The sequence below is a fragment of the Trachypithecus francoisi genome, unplaced genomic scaffold, assembly GCF_009764315.1.
Source record: "Trachypithecus francoisi isolate TF-2019V2 unplaced genomic scaffold, Tfra_2.0 Lachesis_group3, whole genome shotgun sequence".
Lineage (NCBI taxonomy): Eukaryota > Metazoa > Chordata > Mammalia > Primates > Cercopithecidae > Trachypithecus > Trachypithecus francoisi.
In genome coordinates this window covers 90,010,869-90,030,724 of record NW_022681468.1, presented here as the reverse complement: position 1 = coordinate 90,030,724, position 19,856 = coordinate 90,010,869, and the positions used below count along the sequence as shown (strand labels likewise).

Genomic DNA, 19,856 nt, shown 5'->3' with positions numbered 1-19,856 from the left:
TCTGTTTAGCTTTTTAACCTTTTCTCTGGATTTTGATGTTTCTACTTGCTGGGAAAGAATTTGTCTATAATTTGAGTTTATTGCACAGAGTTATTTGTAATATTGTTATAATTTCTCTGGTAATCATAATAAACCCTTTCTCATTACTAAGACATATTTTTGCTGTTTTTTTTGTTTTTTTCCCTGTAAGTTTGTTAGAAGTTTATATATTTTATTGTCTTCAAAAAATTAGGTGTATTAATTTTATATTTATCCTGCTTTTAATTTCATCTCAGTATTTAATTTTTATTCACTTTTTTATTCAAGTTTATTAAGTTGAATGCCTGTCTCATTTGTTTTTTAGTCTTCTTAAAATAATGGCATTTAAGGCTATAAATTTTCTTTGAACATTGCTTTTGTTATGTATTTTTGTTTTTAGAGAATTGATCTCCTTTTTGTTGTTTTCTAGATGGTTTGTAATTAAAATGTTTATTTGACCTTGGATTCTGACATTACTTAGAAGTATGTCTGTCCCTGAATTTTTCTTTTGCTTACCTTTTGGTATTGTTTATATGATTTATGAATGCAGCTCTGAGGTATCTGAGGGGATTTATTAACGTTTACTTATGTGCAAGTACATGATTAAATTTTAATTGCTTTGTGGACATTAAAAAATTATGCCCTTTGTAAAATGCAAAGGTTTTATTTTCTGTATTTAGTAAATCAAACTTACTGATTGCATTATAGTTCGATCTTCCAAATTCATGTGTGTTTTCAGTTGTCAAATTGACAGCTAATGATGTACCTTTTATCTTTTTTTTTTTTTTTTTTTGAGACAGAGTTTCACTGTTGCCCAGCCTGGAGTACAGTGGCGCGATCTTGGCTCACTGCAGCCTCCGTCTCCTGGGTTCAAGTGATTCTACTGCCTCAGCCTCCTGAGTAGCTGGGATTACAGGCGCATGCCACTATGCCTGGCTGATTTTTATATTTTTAGTAGAGATGGGGTCTCACTATATTGGCCAGGCTGGTCTCAAACTCCTGACCTCAAATGATCTACCTGCCTCAGCCTCCCCAAGTGCTGGGGTTACAGGCGTGAGCTACTTTATAATTTTTAAACTTTCATATTTCTAAGAGAAATGCTTAGTGTATTTATCTGCCATTTTGCTTGATGCATCAATATGTGTAATTTTTTTATTTTTCAGGGATTACATATTAATCACATGTAATATACCTCTCTGTCCAGTTTAATGCTTAATAGCCTTGAGTTCTTCTTTGTTTGATTTTGCTGTTGCCAGCTTTGCTTTCTTTTTACTTGACTTTGCTTGGTATACTTTTGTTCAACTGTTTATTTTTAACTAGAGCTGGACTTTTAAAACCCAGTGAGACAGTTTTGTTCTTTAATAGGGACATTCTGCCTTGTCTTTCTTTACTGTGATAATGTATAAATTTTGCTTTACTGCTTTCATCTTATTCAATGGTTGCCATTTATTTTACTTTCTGTTTTTGTCAATTCCCATGTTAATTGAACAAGTCCTTTGCTAATTTGAAAAGTGTGTTATTTTCAAACGTACCGATGCCTAACAATTCGAAAATAGATCTTTATTTTTTTTCCTGAAATAGTTACCAGCATTAAATCACTAATTCTTCCACCAAGGTTTGCATTTCCACAATTTCTGCCATTCCCATGACTTTCTCTGTCTTCTGGATGTGTTCTCTGTCTTTTCATTTATGGATTCTAGTAGATTCATATTCCTTGCTCTTGGGTGCTCCCATTTCTTCTTCTTAATCCTCCAGAATCTGATACTCCAGAGCAATAGATCTTTTCTGTTCAATTTAAAATGTTAACGTGGTTTTTTTTGTTTTTTAAATTCCTGAAAGTTTTTATACTCCAATTGTGTCTCCACGTATGCTCTTACCTCCTTTTCCCATCCAGTTCTCCTTTCTTGGTTCGATTAGTTCTGTTTCAGCTGGTGCCACCTGTTGCAGCTGAGCTTGGTCACCCTCCCTCAGGCTCCTGCATCGTCCTCAGTGGGTCATGATTTTTCTTTGCCTGCTGATGGCTGCCCTCAGCCGTCACACAAGTCATGGGTTAGTGTCACTAAAGGAATGGCAGACCAGCAGATGGTAGATGATAAGCCAGGAAACAGATACTGTGCCGCTAAGTTGCTCTGTTCCCAGTCTCTTCTGACTACATAAGGCTTGGGAACAGTTCCACCTTCCATGGAAGCCCCCCTTCCCTCTAGTTTCAGCTGGGACAGCAGGATGAGCAGGGTGCAGGGCCTTCCTCCCTTTGGATATACTCCCAGGTACGCTGACCGTGGAGAACTGTACCTGCTCTCCGTCTTGGAGATTTGGGAGATCCTGAGGGCCTCAGAAGGCTCTCACTCTCATCCCATGCACTACCTGTAAGCTCATTAGATTACTGTTCTTGTTACTTTAGAGAGTGGACTGTGAGGGAGACAGGATCAAGTACATTTCTTCAGGCCACTGTCTTCCCCATAAAGAATGTATTTGTGTACATTTTTCTTTGCTGTATTGTGAGATGGAGGTAGAAAAAAGATGTGCATGTCTGCATTTGGAAACAGTTCTGAGAGTGGTGCTGCATCAGTGGAGCTGGATTGCCCTCAACTATGAGAAAGTAGGATACTTATATAAAGGAAGCATAATACAGTATGTTTCTCTTATAGAAAGGACTGTGTTTGAGTCCTCATCCTCTGTCTCCATCACTCAGTATAGCAAATCATACATTCTATCAGTGTTAATGACATCAGTTGTATGCCTGTAAGTATGTACACATGCACAGGAGGAGGGGGCACTTCTTCACTCCACAGCTGGAAAACTTGGGACAAAATGCCTAACCAGCTCGGCCCAAATTTGAGGGTATTGCCATCTGTATCTCAGTGCAGGTGTTTCTGTCTCATGTTCACAGTCTGTTTATCCAAAGTGCCCCAGAAAAGACAGTAGTATTAGGTTAAACCTATGTATGTCTGTTCTTAATTTTAATAACAGTCCTGTCTTTGGAATTATTTAGTGTGTTCTCTCATTTCTCAGGAAGTCAGGATGTAAGTGCGAAGCACTTCTCTGACTTGGTCCGGCATGGGAAGTACCTTCCCCTGCATTACAGAAGAAGGACCCCCCAGGGGGGCTGTTTGATGAACACGTGTATTATTGCAGTGAGATACTCTAGAAATAGCTTCATGTCCTTTCAAATTGCCAGCACAAGTAAGGACCTGGAAATTGTTGCTATGCATGTATGTCAGAAGATTTCTTTTTTTTTTTGAGGCGGAGTCTCGCTCTGTCGCCCAGGCTGGAGTGCAGTGGCCGGATCTCAGCGGCCGGATCTCAGCTCACCGCAAGCTCCGCCTCCCGGGTTTACGCCATTCTCCTGCCTCAGCCTCCCGAGTAGCTGGGACTACAGGCGCCCGCCACCTCGCCTGGCTAGTTTTTTTTTTTTTTTTGTATTTTTAGTAGAGACGGGGTTTCACCATGTTAGCCAGGATGGTCTCGATCTCCTGACCTCGTGATCTGCCCGTCTCGGCGTCCCAAAGTGCTGGGATTACAGGCTTGAGCCACCGCGCCCGGCCCTGTCAGAAGATTTCTTAACCACTTCTGTACTGAATAAAAGAAGATTTATTTTCAAGTTTTGTAGGGATCTGGGGCAGTTTGTCAGATAGAGTTGAATATTTTCAAGGCATTTTTAGTTCATGGGGCACATATTTTGTTTAAGATATCTATGTGTATCAGGTCTGAAAGGTAAAGTACCTGAACCTGCTAATTAAAGAGGTTCTTGTGCTGGCCATCTGAGGTTCAGCCACAATGTGTCTTGCAGAATTACTTTATTTTGCTAGTTTTTAATTCCTCACACATTTCAGCTGGCTGTCCCATGGTACTGTGAGACTTCTAATTCAAGATGACCATTATTTGCAGTCAGAGCCACTGCCTTTGCTGCCACATTTTGCTTGGTTATTGTGTGAGAACACCCTCATTTTTCTCTTTTTAAATGAATCGTTTTTCTCTTTTTAAATTGAGCATCCAGCTGGGTGTGGTGGCTCACGCCTATAATCCCAGCACTTTGGGAGGCCAAAGTAATTGGATCAACTGAAGTCAGGAGTTTGAGAGCAGCCTGGCCAACATGGTGGAACTCCGTCTCTACTAAAAAAAAAAAAAATTACAAAAACTAGCTGGGCGTGCTGGTGCACGCCTGTAATCCTAGCTACTTGGGAGGCTGAGGGCAGGAGAATGGCTTGAACCTGGGAGGTAGAGGTCGTAGTGAGTTAGGATTGTGCCATTGCACTCCAGCCTGGGCAACAGAGTGAAACTCCGCCTCCAAAAAAAAAAAAAAAAAAAAAACCCGTTTACATAGTGATAAATAAAGTAATTACTATAGCGGTGGCATTCTCCCTAAGTCATCTTGAAAACTGAATGCAAAATCTTTTTAATAGCTCCATAATAGTCTCTTGAAGTGTTACAGGTTTTTATAATGATTACAGGTTTTTATAATGACAGCTGTAATACAAGTGCCATTATATTACTGTGAGACTTGAACATTTTGACCATTTACATGGGTACTTGTGTGTCTCCAACTGAGCTGAGTGTATGTCACTGTGGCATTGCAGGCGTGTCTGCATGTTGGCTCTTGCAACAGGGCATCTGCCAGGGGTTGTCTCGGGCAGGAGAAGGAAACCAGACTGGCACCCCTTGTAGTGATTGGAGTGTGTCTAGTCCAGCTCTTCAGTTCCATGTAGGAGGTTTTAGGACGGAGATTGTGTTTTGGGAACTCCAAGTCACTGTCCAGTCTGGAGAGTATATTATGTAAGAAGGCTTATTTCTTACGTTTTCTGATTACCCATCCTTCGATACAGACCAAATAACACCACAGTGATAAAAATGGGAAGGGAGCTGTCGCTCAGCTCTTGTTGGCCATGTTGTTTGATTTTCGATGTCTAATTTATGAAAGCATTTCAAAGTGACATATATACTGAACAGCTTCCTCTTGCCAAATGTAAAATAAACTGGAGATGAGTTTAGCACAGAGCTTTGTAGATCGTTATCCTCTTGGTAGAGTCGGGGCCTAAACACCACCTGGCCTCTGTGCCAGTGGCAGGTGACCTGCCTGCCCTACTGCTGGTCTCTGCAGCTCTGTGTCTTAGGCAACCCTGGCTCCGAGTTCCAGAATGTTCTCCAGTGAGAGAGTCTACAGGGTCACTGTGGAGCACTTCGGTGTCTGCAGTCTGTTATTGGCTGGTGTTGTCTCTGATGGCTTGGGGTGTCACAGAGACATGACAGTGCTGTCAGTGCATACCTCTCAAGCTTTTGCTGGGTCCTGTGTGAGTTGCAGGGGCAGAGAGGGAGGGAGAAAACAATGCCTAGCCACACTGGGAAAGGGGAAAGTGCTACAGAGTCCTGGAAGGAAGCAAGAGTGGACATGGACAGGGAAGCATTCAAACCAGGCAGGAAAAGTGACTTAATGGGCCAGTCACAGAGGACAGGGCCAGGGATCAAACCTTCGTGATTTGCCTCCATAGTTTGTCTGAGACTGGCTACCTGGTTGAGTCTGCCAGAGCCCTGTGTGCAGGTACTACTTCTCACTGTTGCCTCCCAGGCAGGAAAGGCCATGTGAATGCGTTCATCTTTGCAGGAACTTGCCCCTTTCTGCTGAGGTTGAGGCAGACTCTCCAACCACATTTCCATCCTTAGTGGTCTTACCTGTGAGCTTGAACTGTTGTCCCTGCCAGAACAGTCTGCCTCTGTAAGTATCTCTGTATCTCTCCATCCTTTCAGGTCCCATTCAGTCCCTAGCTCCTCCATGATGGAATATTGGTTGATGCACTTATTCCACAAACATTTGTTGGCCACCTTTCAAGTGCCAGGCAACCCTTCTAGGTATGGAGGGGTACAGTGATGAGCAAGCCACTGTTCCTGGCTGCAGAGGGCTCACTGTTTTGTGGGAAGAATAGACAAATCATACATCGTAACTACACAGCCCTTGATTGCTCTTTACCTGCTATATCAGTCGGTCTTACCTGCCTAGCATTTATTTCCTGTTTGGGGGCCTGTATGATGTTCGTTTAGATACTGCAGGGTACATTTTCCCATCTTTGTGATGATGTAGCTTACTTGGTCTGAATAATAGTAATTCTGCACATGTAGAGTGACCATTATATTTGCATAAAAAACATTGGAAGAATATATAAGAAATGAATAAATGTTGTTATATCATTTTTCTTTTTCTTTTTTTTTGTTTTTGAGATGGAGTGTGGCTCTGTTGCCCAGGCTGGAGTGCACTGGCACAAGCATAGCCCATCGCAGCCTCAGACTCCTGAGCTCAAGTGATCTCCTGCCTCAGACTTCATTTTGATTTGTGAACCTTGTGATTCTATTACTTATTCCACAAAAAGTTTTAAGTGAAGAAATCTTTCAAAAATACGTATATTCCAGCCAGGCATGGTAGCTCACGCCTCTAATCTCAGCACTTTGGGAAGCCGAGGCAGACAGCTGAGGTCAGGAGTTTGAGACCAGCCTGGCCAGCATGGTGAAAGCCCATCTCTACTAAAAATACAAAAATTAGCTGGGCGTGGTGGCGGACACCTGTAATCCCAGTTACTCGGGAGGCTGAGGCAGGAGAATTGCTTGAACCTAGGAGGTGGAGGTTGCAGTGAGCCAATATTGCGTCATTACGCTCCAGCCTGGGCAACGAGAGTGAAACTCTGTCTCAAAAATAAAAAAAGGGCAAACAAAAACAAAACAGGCCGGGCACATGGTGGCTCATGCCTGTAATCCCAGCACTTTAGGAGGCTGAGGTGGTCCCATCACAAGGTCAGTAGATCAAGACCATCCTGGCCAACATGGTGAAACCCCATCTCTACTAAAAATACAAAAATTAGCTGGGTGTGGTGGTGGGCGCCTGTAGTCCCAGCTACTCAGGAGGCTGAGGCAGGAGAATCGCTTGAACCTGGGAGGCAGAGGTTGCAGTGAGCTTAGTTGTACCACTGCACTCCAGCCTGGCAACCAAGCAAGGCTCCATCTCAAAAAAAAAAAAAAAAAACCCTTGATAGCATGTATTCCAGTGGTTAGTTTTTCTGTTACAGAGATCATGTGTACTCTAACTTGTCAACTAAATTTAAACGGAAAAGGAAACTTTGAGAGAAGATTAAAATGAATGCAATGTGTGTAAATGCCATTTTGATAAGCTGTCATTTCATATTGACATGTTCTGTGGTGCTTGTCTTATATAGCCTAGTTAGGGGAAATGTTTTGTTCTAGTCTGGCTTTGTTTTTCTTCATGTGTTCAGATCTTTCCACTTTCCTTTTGTTAATTTTTGGTGTCGTACTTCAGGATATGAATTGAGGGTTGCAAATAACCTGGAGGGCCTTAGTTTGTTTGCTTGTTTGATTTTAGCAACGGTCAACATGGTACAACTGATGTGGCTGGGACTCCTGATTTTTTTTTTTTTTTAAAGAACAAAGACTGTGTCCTTGTCTTGGCATGGACTGGGTAGCCTTGTCCACCTCCCCACCCGTCTCTCCTTGTTGGTGAGGCATTGTAAACCATGTTAACAAGTAGCATCCACAGAACCCTGGAAAGGTTGTGAAGTCCCTTTGGAAGCCTAAGGGTTTGATCTCATCCAGGTTGTAATCTTAAATTCTGGTACAGATTCCTTTGTTACGACTAGGTTAAGTGGTTTTAACTTCTTTTGTGCCTTCATTTTGAATACTTAGACTGGAAAGTTCTTTAGAGACTCCTGACCAAATAAAGCCTACTTCCAAATGAGTGGGTTGTCCACGTGTGCTCGTATGTGTCACATACTTCTAACAGGGCTCTGCAGCTGTGATACCACCTTGTCCAGCGTGACCCCATTAGCATGTATGTGGCTTTCAGTGGCCATGTACTGTGCTTCTAGAGCTTTCTTTCCTATCTTGGGTCCTTAGGAGGGGGTGTGCTTTGTGTGTGGCCAGGCAGAGGTGCATGTTTTAGCTTTTCAGTTCTCCTGAAGAAAACAAATGCTGTTGATAAGAACACTTGGCATGGCATCTGATTTATTATTGTGAGGGCTGTATTACCAATAAATAGACATTTAGTTTGCATATTTAACACCCCATCTTCTTTCAGCCCACACCTCTTCACTACAGGATTGGCTTTTCATTACTTAGTAGACCTTTTAATTACCTGAAGCTTTCGTGTCTTTACTGGGATATAACTTTTCTCCTTATTAACCAGAAAAAGTCACAGAAAATCTTGTAATTTATAATGGAATGGAGTAATATTCACAAACAGGCTTTAGCAGGATTTTTTTGTTATTGTATTTTTTTCTTTCTTTTTTTATACTACTTTTATCACAAGAAAGGGGAACTTTTAGAAGTAAAAATTATGTGCTAAAATAATTAACCATCATGAGTAACACACATAGAATGTTGGTACAGTGTTTGCACCAAAGGAATTACATATGGAAGAATGCTGGAATCTTTTACCAAATAAGGGAAAGTAGAGTTCATTACAGATAGAGGCTTCTAGCACAGAAAAGAGGACATTTTATAAATACTGTGAAGCATTTTCAGAGATAATTAAATAATAGACAATATTAAACCAATTTAAACAATTTGTAGATTTTTTTCTAATAACAGTAAGTTTGTCTTCGAATAATTGTTTAAACTGTTCTATTTCCAGCTCCACTGAGTGCCCATGTGTTTTCAGAGAAAACAGGAGTCTTTGATATATGTGGTGGAAGATTTGTTTAAAAAATTTTTTTATAGCGGTAAAATTCATGTAACACAAAATTGTCCATTTAAAGGTGAACAACTCAGTGACATTTAGTATATTCATACTGTTGTGCAACTACCATCTCTGTCTAGTTCCAAAATATGTTTGTCATGCTGTAAGGAAAGCCTGTACCCCTTAAGCAGTTACTCACCATTCCCCTTTCTGCTCAGCTCCTGGCAACCACCAGTCTGCATTCTGTTTCTATGGATTCACCTATTTTGGATAGTGCATATAAATGCAGTTATATAATATGTGACCTTTTGTGTCTGGCTTCTTTCACTTAGCATAATTTTTTTTTTTTTTTTTTTTTTTGAGACAGAGTCTTGCTCTGTTGTCCAGGCTGGAGTGCAGTGGCCGGATCTCAGCTCACTGCAAGCTCCGCCTCCTGGGTTCCGGCCATTCTCCTGTCTCAGCCTCCCGAGTAGCTGGGACTACAGGCACCCGCCACCTCGCCCGGCTAGTTTTTTGTATTTTTTTATTAGAGACGGGGTTTCACCGTGTTCGCCAGGATGGTCTCGATCTCCTGACCTCGTGATCCGCCCGTCTCAGCCTCCCAAAGTGCTGGGATTACAGGCTTGAGCCACCGCGCCCGGCCTAGCATAATATTTTTAAGGTTCATCCATGTTGTAATGTATCAGTACTTCATCCCTTTTTATGGGTGAATAATAGTCCATTGTATCCAGTTGTATCCAGAAGATTTGTTTTTCATTGCCTAACTTCAGAGCTTCAGTCTTCAATCTTTGTTCTGAAATGGATATAAAGTTAATGTATGTCTGTCTCTCACCCCGTGATCATGCCAACACCTTTTCTTTTTTTTCTTTTCTTCTCTTTTCTCTTTTCTCTCTTTTCTTCTCTCTCTTCTCTTCTCTTCTCTCTCTCTCCTCTCTTCTTTTCTCTTTTCTTTTCTTTTTATTCTTTTCTTTCCTTTTTGAGACAGTCTTGCTCTGTTGCCCAGGCTGAGGTGCAATCTTGGTTCACTGCAACCTCTGCCTCCCAGGTTCAAATGATTCTTATGCCTCAGCCTCCCAAGTAGCTCGGGCCACAGGTGTGACCCACCATGCCTGGCTAATTTTTGTTTTTCTTTTCTTTTCTTTTCTTTTTTTTATAGAGGTGGAGTGCCGCCATGTTGGTCAGGCTCGTCTCAAACTCCTGGCATCAAGTGATCTAACCACCTCAGCCTCCCAAAGTGCTGGGATTATAGACATGATGAGCCACCTTGCCTGGCTGTGCCAATAATAATTATTTAGAAGTATGTTGAGAATATATCCCAATAATAGAAGTGAAAGCTCTTTAAAAAGAAAAATACTCTAAACTTACCAGCTGATCTTATGTTTCATTTAGAATGGCTATATTCTTTGCAGTACCCTAGCCTTGTAGAAATTCTCCCCCATGATTGCACAATCCACTCCTTCTCAGCCAGTGTGCACCTGGAGTCAGCTTTGTTTGGCCTTAAGGTGTCCATGGTCCAGCAGGGAGAGGGCAGATGGGTCAGTGTTGTCCTGCTAGTGATGAGTATCCCATGGTGGGCATGCTGATGCCACGCAAGGGAGAGGGTGTCCAGTTCCAGTTCTGTGCATGGCAGTGGTGCAACCCCTTACCAAGGTACAGGTGGGGACCTAGGCTAGGGCAGGAGGAGGAAGGTGTTCTTTACAGACTGCAGGACTTGGAGGCAGCCTGTCGTGGGGAAGGGCATGGGTGAAGGGTGAGCTGGGACCCCCGGCAGGTATGGAGCAGTTCAAGGCCATCAAGTGTGCTTCATTCTTCAGTCATTAGGGTATCTCTGAAAGGTTTTTCATTGAATCAGAATTCCCCTAATTCATTAATTCTAAAGCTTAAGTAAATTCAGTAATAATAAACTATTGATAATCCAAGTGATGAATATAAATCCATAAGGTTTTCCAAATCCCCAGAAATCCCTTTCCTCTCCCACCTGGTTTTGCTGAGTGCCTGTCTCTGTTGTCTCTTTCTGATTCCCACCTCTCACTTTTCCTCCATTTTTCTGCTTAATGGATTTATACTTTAAAGTAGGTATTCTGAAAATTCCAATTTTATGAATGTTGTAACAATGAGAACTTTGATCCATTGAAAGATAAAAATAATCATTACGTTTTATACTTCAAGGGTCATCCTTAATATTCTTCATATTTTTAATGTAGCTGCGTGATTTGAGTAGTTGAGTTGGGGATTGGATAATGTATTTGTCGATTGATTAACTCTCTATGGGTCCATACATACCCCTCTTAATATTCCTGTGGTCCCTTTTTAGTCCTCTTGTAAAAACTTGATAATATTAATCTCTGCCAAAGTTGATGGAGTTGTTGTAAGTGGTGGGACGCAAGTGTGTTGATTTATTCTTGGAGACAGCAGAAACAGCACCACCTTCAACTGTTTTGTCATGAGCATCTTGTATCTATAATTCTGTGCTAAGTCAGAATTAATGTTATTTTGTTAATTCAGGTTATTGTGAAAATCTCCACAGGAGGTTACTTAAGCAAGTAACAAATTTATGATTCTGTTTGTAGAAAAACTCCAGCTCATCTAGCCAGCTACATTGTTCCAGGGCTGCATGGTGTCAGCATAGGGATGAGGCTCAGAGTAGAGACCAAGTGTGCCATTCCTCTCCCTTTCCCCCCCGCTAATTGCCTGTCCGCCCAGTGGTACCTTCTGAACTTTTAGAAGTCCTGGTAGGATTTCCACATGGTTCATTAGAATTCATTTATTTTTTTTCCATCTGTATTTCTTTTTGTTGTACTTTCTGGATCATTATTTTTAGATAGTTCCTTTTTACATGCATTGGTTAGGTTTCTCATGTAATCTCTCAGTTAAGCGTACTGGAGGATGAGTGACCTCAGTATTTAAATTTTTCATAGGTAGGATGAAATGTCTTTTCTGAGTGTGGGTATTTCTGTTCCATTCTTCTTTTCCAGGCAGGCTTTCATTCCGTGCTGCGGTTTGGGTTCAGGGAGTACTGACACTTCTGTCAGGGTCGCTACTGCTATGAAGTATGGAAGGGCATTTTGATACATGAGGCATAACTGTAATTACCCGGTGGGGCTTGGTTTGTGCCGTTTTCCACCTCTTCATCATATTTTGAAAAACTGAGGCCAAAAGCGAAGTTCATTTTCCCTTTTAAAAGCTTTTAAAAAAAATGATGAAAGAGCTTTATCAATGTTTTGAATAACCAAGAAAATATTTCTTATGGTTGATAATCTGCAGTTTGCAAGTGCAGTGAATCTTGTAGGTAGATTTACCTTGATATGTTTTTTGAAATGGTAGAATTTAATATATTAAAACATGGTTTTTAGTTAAAATAGGATGTTAAAGGAATAGAGCACATGAACAGAAAACTTTCCACTTGAACCCATTTTGTTTCATCTGGCAGTGGATATGGTGTCCCTGGCAGGATAGGGCTTCCACCTCCTGCTGGTGCCAGTGGGACAGGGAAGAGGTGAGGAACACTATGTCTCCACCTCCCAAACGTATTACCTCCCAAGTCAGATCCCTGGCATTGTTTGAATACTTGCGTGTTTGTGTGTGGGGTGATGTTTTCCTGAGAATGTGGTAAAATAATAGAAGGTCCCAGGGTTCCTCAATCTGCAGACCACAGCTGAGTGGTGGTGTGTGCCTCTAGTCATGAGGTGAAGCATAGGTGAAATTCGGATCCATAGGAAGACAGACAGACTTTGCAAGTTAGTAAGCTAACTTGCTAGAAGAAATGGTAGACTCCTGTGCTGGCTGCCAAATAAAAAGCCTTTCTCCACGGTTCTGTTCTCATGTACACCTTCAGGACCTTGGATGAGCTTATGTGTTCAGGAAGTTGGGCACCAAGATTTTTTTTGTATCTTTGATTCTAGTTGATAAGTAGTCCTTCCAAGGAAAGTATTCGTTGGATGCCCTTTCTACACTGTGGCATTGTGCAAGAGGTATCAAATTTTAAAGTAAAAATGCCCAACCCGGCCAAGTGCGGTGGCTTACGCCTGTAATCCCAGTACTTTGGGAGGCTGAGGCGGGTGGATCACGAAGTCAGGAAATGGAGACCATCGTGGCCAACATGGTGAAACCCCATCTTTACTAAAAATACAAAAACTAGCTGGGTGTGGTGGTGCATGCCTGTTAATTTCAGCTACTCGGGAGACTGAGGCAGGAGAATCAACTTGAACCAGAGAGTTGGAGGTTGCAGGGAGCCAAGATTGCGCCCCTGCACACCAGCCTGGGTGACAGAGTGAGACTCCATCTCAAAAAAAAAAAAAAAAATTGGCTCATGACCCAGCACGGTGGCTCACGCCTGTAGTCCCAGCACTTTGGGAGGCTGAGGCAGGCGGATCACGAGGTCAGGAGATCGAGACCATGCTGGCTAACACGGTAAAACCCCGTCTCTATGAAAAGTACAAAAAAAAAAAAAAATTAGCCAGGCGTGGTGGCTGGCACCTGTAGTCCCAGCACTTTGGGAGGCTGAGGCAGGTGGATCACGAGGTCAGAAGTTCGAGATCATCCTTGGTAACACGGTAAAACCCCTTCTCTATGAAAAGTACAAAAAAAAAAAAAATTAGCTGGGCGTGGTGGTAGGCACTTGTAGTCCCAGCTACTTGGGAGGCTGAGGCAGGAGAAGGGTGTGAGCCCGGGAGGCAGAGGTTGCAGTGAACGGAGATCGCGCCACTGCACTCCAGCCTGGGCGACCGAGCAAGATTCCATCTCCCCCCCACCAAAAAAAACAAAAACAAAAAAAACCACGACCCTGATCTCTCAGAGCTTCCATATTAATACATCTACACAATGTGAAATGCAAATCCACTTAGTATTTGTTGCAAAAATAATTTATTTGACCTGTTATTTTAACTATTTGACATAAAATCTCTAAATCAAAATAATCAGCAACAGTTTTAAGTGTATAAATATGTATTTCTTTCAGTTCTGTGAACATTTTTAGACAGGAAGACTCTTGATCTTCTTTGTAAGCAAATAGCATCAAAGAGTAACATTTCTGCGCCTTTATGGTGTGTACCTTGTGGCTAATTTGTCCATGAAGGGATAGGCATTGTGTTTTGTTAAGTCACGTAAGGCTTTTAAAGCATTTCCAAACTCACCTATTTTTGCTCTAAGGGGTATAAGGTGTTAAAAATGAATGGAAGTTAACTCATTCTCACCTTGTCTGCTGACTTCCTTTTGTTCTTTTTCTGTAAGATCTCATAAAGCTGTATGCATCAGCCGCTCCCAGGGGCCTTCTAAGGCCTCAGTCCAGCAACAGTGCTACAGATGAGGAAGGGAGAAAAAGACACTATGTCATCATGTCATTCTTTTAGACTTGGTAAGAAGTATATTCAAGCAGATCAGATGCTCTCAGAATCACAATGTGTTGTACAGCTAGTAATTAAAGCTGAAGTCCACATTGAATAAGAAATAATTTTTTATTGATTGCTGGTGTTTGTGAAAAAGGTTTAATTAGACCAGGATATGGAGGGGACTTATCGACAGTGCCATTATACATTGTTGACATGGTTATTTTCTGTATCTCATTTTGCCTGGGAATTTGTCATTCTCTTCTACTTTCTTATCAGTAGCACTGCTTTTATACTTATTAGCCATAGCTGTTTGTCTTGCTTATTTAAACTTGCATATGGCACATGCCCAAAGGTTTTTCCAGGCAAAATTTCTTTAAAGCAGGATTTGAGATTTTCCATCCCCTTCCATCTGGTGGATTATTCTGGTGAGTGTTAATCTCCTGTCTTTGTCTTAGCCTCTCTGTGGTCTTTGGTTGCCTCCTTGTTCTCTGTAGATCTCTGAGTTGGTCATTAACTGTCAACAGTCAGCACTTGCTGCCTCTCAAGCCTTTTCCCCTCCTGGCTCTGCCCTGGTTTTTCTCTCTGACAGGGATCTAAGTTGGAATTCTTTCCAGTGTGGAATCCTGGGTGTCCACCGTGTCATTCTGACTTCCAGATGATAATGAGTGTGATCATGGGCAGAATGAATGTCTCTCTGCTGGGATTAAAAGTTAGGGGAAGGCAAAGACAAATATCACATGTTCTCATGTATATGTGGGAGCAAAAAAGTTGATCTCTTGGATGTAGAGAGTAGAGTGATGGTTACCAGAGACTGGAAAAGGGGATGGTGAAGAGGGGTAGAGATTGAGTACAAACATTCAGTTAGATAGAGGGGAATACATTCTAATAGGGTGACTATAGTTAACAGTAATTTACTGTATATTTCCAAATAGCTAGAAGATTAGAAATGTTCCCAACACAAAGATATGGTAAATGTTTGAAATGATGGATATTCTGATCATTAAACATCGCATACATTATACATTATACATTGCATACATGTCTCAAAATACAATATTTACCCTATAAATTTGTACAAATATTACACATCAATAAAAAGTAAAAGGGGAAGACATAGGTTTAGGCATAGATTTTCACCCTAAGGACCTTTTGACAGGGAAGACCAGGGATGGTTTTAGGGTATGGAGAATCTGTGTAAGTTGGCCATTAGTGATCAACAGGCGGCAATAACTGTCTCAGGTCCCTCCCGCTCCCGGCCCTGTCCTGGTTCTGCTTGCCAGCAGGGATCCAAGTTGGAATTCCTTTCCAACACAGAATCCTGAGTGTCTACCATGTCAAAATTGGGTCAAAATTTGTCTGTATGCGTTTTTCTTGATAGGAGTGTCCCCAGAAGGCACCACATTCTCAGAGACTTCTGACCCCTAAAACTTTAGAAATCAACAGTCAATAAAAAGGTCCCAGTTGTGTCTTCTTGGTCCCCATGGCAGTACATTTGAACATTTAAAGGTGGAGAGTCGCTACTGAGGACTTTGTTTTGTGGATGAAACTTTGAATGAGGATTGTTGGTGAGAGTTGGATTGTTGTTGTATGAGGAAGTGCACCTTGGAATCTAATGGGGTCTTCACAGTGGGGGAGTCAGCTGTGGCACTGTTTGTATTCCATTCATCATTCATCCCTCCATCCAAGCGCCCAATGTGGAACTCAGATGACTAACACATACCCCCTGCTGCTCTTGTTTTTCTAGTGTGTGCTGGGACCATTTACATTTAGTTCTTTGAAGAACACAACTACTTAGGATTTTTATTGTTGTTGTTTTCCTGTACATTGTCTTCTTATTTCCCTTCTTCTGGGTACCCACCCACCCTCTCTCCCTTTCCTCACTGCTGTTTCATAGGGGTTCCCCGATTCCTGTGAATAAAGCAAACCAATGTGCAGATGTGTGTGCTTACACGTGCAGATGTAATTGAGGAGGGAAGAGGAACCTGCACGAGGCTTTAGTGAGTAAGCTGAGAAGTTATTTATATATAGTGAGACCTAGTAAATGGTGATGTTGCAGGTGAGGCAATTGATTTGGTCAGAATATGCCTCCAGAGAAATCACTGGTGAGGCCTGCATGCACATTGAAGAGTATCTTAGATCTAGGCTTGGGTTCCCCCCTGCAGCTCACTTATGAATAACAACTTGTGCAAGAGGTTTAAACATTTTCTATAATGAAGGGGGAAAAAATTAAGGTTAGGGTTAAGCTTAGATTGTTTGCTGATTGGTTTGGATATTGGCAATTGCTACAAAGCCCAGGGTGTTCTTTGTTTATCAGCAGCAAGCTTATCAAGTTACTGACATTCAAGCTGAGTTTCCTTCCCTCCCCCCTTCCTTCTTCTCCATTGACATTTTTTTTTTAAATAGGTAGGGAGGCATTTAATCTTGTAACAGCATGAGAATAGCTTAAATGTCCCTCCTCTAGCAGTGTGTTTATAGCAGCGTAGGTTAGGAAAGCCCAGCTTGCACAGCTGAGCTCTCAAGTGCATACGTCCCTTTAGTTCTCATGTACACACTGGCCAGTGAGACTCCCAAACTGCGAACAGAGAATTCTAGTTGAAGTAAAAGCATGAAGTTTTTCTTTATTGACCAAGTAGCAACTGTGGAATCATTTAAAAATTTCTGAAAACATGAAACAGGTGTTCATAAGGAATTTTCTGACTTAAAAAAATGTGTGAAATACCAACTTTACTAAAAACTACTAATTCATAATTTTTTGATTTATTGATAATTTCTAGTCTGGAAAATAATTTTTTGAAAATCACTGATATTTTTAGTATACTGTTGTTTTCAAATTGAGTCCTCATAGTGTGGTCGACTCTATTCTACGGAATTAATATTGAACAAGCTGTTCTGAACCTAAGAAAAGTTTGTGAAAAATAAGCATGAAGGAAGACTTCAAGTGATCACTTAAAAAAAATCTATCTATCTATCTATCTATCTATCTATTTATTTTTTAAGAATTAGGTCTCTGTTGGCCAGACTGGAGCACAGTGGCACAATCATAGCTCACTGAAGCCTTGAACTCTTGGGCTCAAATAATCCTCCTCTCTTAGCCTCCTTAGTACCTAGAACTACATGTGTGTACCACCATGCCCAGCTAATTTGTTTATTTATTTATTTAATTAATTTATTTTTACTTTTAAAGAGGTGAGATTATAGGCACTAGCCACCGTGCCCAGCCAAAAAGGTCACTTTTTTTTCTTGTTGGGGAGGAATGAATAACAGGAACACCAGTCATGATTTGATGTGTTTTTTTCCAGGGCAGACAAATAAAGATCATGTTATGATGTTTGTTATCACAGAATGTGTTTGTTTTTGATAGGGGGTGGGTGCTGAAGGCTAAGTGGTTAGAATCATTCTTTTTCTAAGGGTATAGTCATTAATACTCCTTGATTCAAATCACTGTTACTTAAGTTATAAACACGTGGATTTATTTTCTAACCTCAAAATTATAGTATCTTACCACATACTTGCATGCCTTTTTGAGTTAACTATTGGCGATGATTCTAAGCTCAACTGTGGCCAACTATGGGTAAGAGAATTAGAAAGTTGTTTTCAGTGTGTGAACTTTTATGATTTTCTTCCTTGGTTACTATACTCAGTTTTTTCTTGTTCTCTTGCTATACAAGATGAGTAGCTGGTGACTCAGTTGTCCCCCATGCTGCATGTACAGTCCCATCCAGAGAATGTTGTGGGCTGTATAAACCTCGAGGCTCAGAGTGGCTGCCATTTTCCTAAAAGAGAAGTATGGCTGCTGTTGGCTTCAATGTTCAACTTTACAAAAATTCACATAATTAATGAAGATCAAGGCATCTGCAAACATTAATGTGATCACAAAGGACAAATCAATTCCCTGAGAGGGGAAAAAGTTAAAATGCTAGTTTGCTTACTACTCCAGTCAAGGCCTTCTCAAGAAGTATGTGAAATTTTGACACAAGGATTAACATGGAGCATTACTTAGGCCATGGGGTGCCTTGGGGGACATGGATCGGCAACCATTTCCCTTTGCTCACAGCACCCAGATTTTGTTCTAGGGACCACTCTTACCTGCACTGCATAGCAGCCACGCATTTTGGGTGAAATTAACCCCAACTAACATTAGAGCATCCTTCCTTCCCCCAAAGATGGACTATACCCTACCCTGTAATCAGCAGGGAGACATTTCCTGGCCACAGTTCAGGTTGATCCCTTAGAACGCTGCTCAGAACTATAGTTTGGTGGTTCTGGGAAGCAGTGTTCTCTCTGGATGTGAATAAGGGTCCACATAGCTCCAGTAGGCGTCTGAGGACATCTTGTGATCCGGAGGGAAGCCAACCTAAGGATAAAGTCATTGTGGGGTGAGAGACAGGACTGGAAGAATCACTGAAAACTGCAGTAGTAGCCCAGAATAAACTGTGCCTGAAACCTACCCTATTTTTGTATTTTTCCAGTTTTAAGGAAATAAATCCCCTTTATTGTATAATCAGTTTGAATCAATTATTTTTATCTCTTTGGGATTGGTTTTTGGTTAATCTCAGCAATTCAGAAATAGCTGAAGAACTATGCTGTGGGTTTAGACATCATGCTATGACAAAAAGAAGAGGATCTTAGAAGCATGGGACATTCACTGAAGTTTTATGAGCCTTTCCTGAATCCCTTCAAATCAGATTCAATTCTCTCTCTTCTGTGCTTAGAAATGCTGCCTGTTAAGTCGGGTTGGCTACAGCACCCATCTCGGATCCCTTGTGATTCAAATTGTAAAGCAGATTCTTGTGGCCTGAATATGAGGCCAAAATACAAGACAGATCAAAAATGGAGAACATATTGCAAATTTCCCCACAAAAGATTGAAGGATGCATTTACCATTCATTGCACAAGAACTGTAGTGTCTGTGCTTTTAGGCATGGAAAATGCAGGGTTTGACTATAGAGTTTAGACTTTAAAGTTGAGAATTGTTTCTTTAAGAAGAAATATAGAATATTATTCAGTCCTAAAAAGGAAGGACATTCTGACACATGCAACAACATGAATGAACCTTGAGGACATTATGCCGAGTGAAATCAGCCAGTCACAAAAGGACAAATACTCTATATGATTTCATTTAGATGAGGTTCCCTAGAGTAGTCATATTCAGAGACAGAAAACAGAATGATGGTTGCGGGAGGTTTGGGGAAGGGAGCGAAGGTTTCACTTTTGCAAGATGGAAAAAGTTCTGGAAATGGCTGGTGGTGATGTTGTACAACAGTGTGAACGTACTTAACACTGCTGTGCTCTATACTTAAAAATGGTTAAAATGGTAAATTTTGTTATGGATATTTTCCCACAATTAAATTTAAAAGGAAGATGAGTAGTACTCTGCTCATTATTGGATATTACATCAGGGAACTGGAGGTAGGGTCGCACTTACTAGTTTCATAGCTCGAGAACCTGAAACCAGACTCCTACTCCAGCTGGGCAGCCCCAGGTTTGAGTCCTGACTTCTTTGGAGGTTGTCTGACTTCGAGGTTAATAATAACCTGCCTTAGTCCCAGAGTCCAAAGAGGGAAAATTGGTTATAATACCTGAGTCTATGTGCATCAAGCCCTTGCCGGTGCCAGGCCCCTGGAGCACTCAGAAATGGATGACCCCCAGCTGGTTCAGGCCAAGTCCTCCCTGGTGTAGCAGGCGGGGCCATTGCCTTACTCCCCTCCACTTCCACCTCCACCTCCACATGGAAGGTGCCTTTTGTGTCCTGCCCCATCTCTGTTTTAACAGTCACAAGACTGTAGGCAGATCTAAACTTGTTTGCACATTATTATCACCTGGGGAGCTTTTCAGATTCC

The 19,856-nt window shown here is 41.4% G+C and overlaps 1 protein-coding gene and 1 long non-coding RNA gene across 4 annotated transcripts in view; one reads left to right on the top strand and one right to left on the bottom strand.

Annotated features, from left to right (window-relative positions):
- IGF1R (insulin like growth factor 1 receptor) overlaps positions 1-19,856 on the top strand; it is a 318,275-nt gene that overhangs the window by 107,923 nt on the left and 190,496 nt on the right. The gene's annotated exons all lie outside the window — the stretch shown is intronic.
- On the bottom strand, positions 17,248-19,570 carry LOC117070147. Its single transcript, XR_004431783.1, has 3 exons — positions 19,442-19,570; positions 18,196-18,370; positions 17,248-17,789 (listed from the first exon to the last, which is right to left on the bottom strand). It is a non-coding gene; the product is annotated as an uncharacterized LOC117070147 (long non-coding RNA).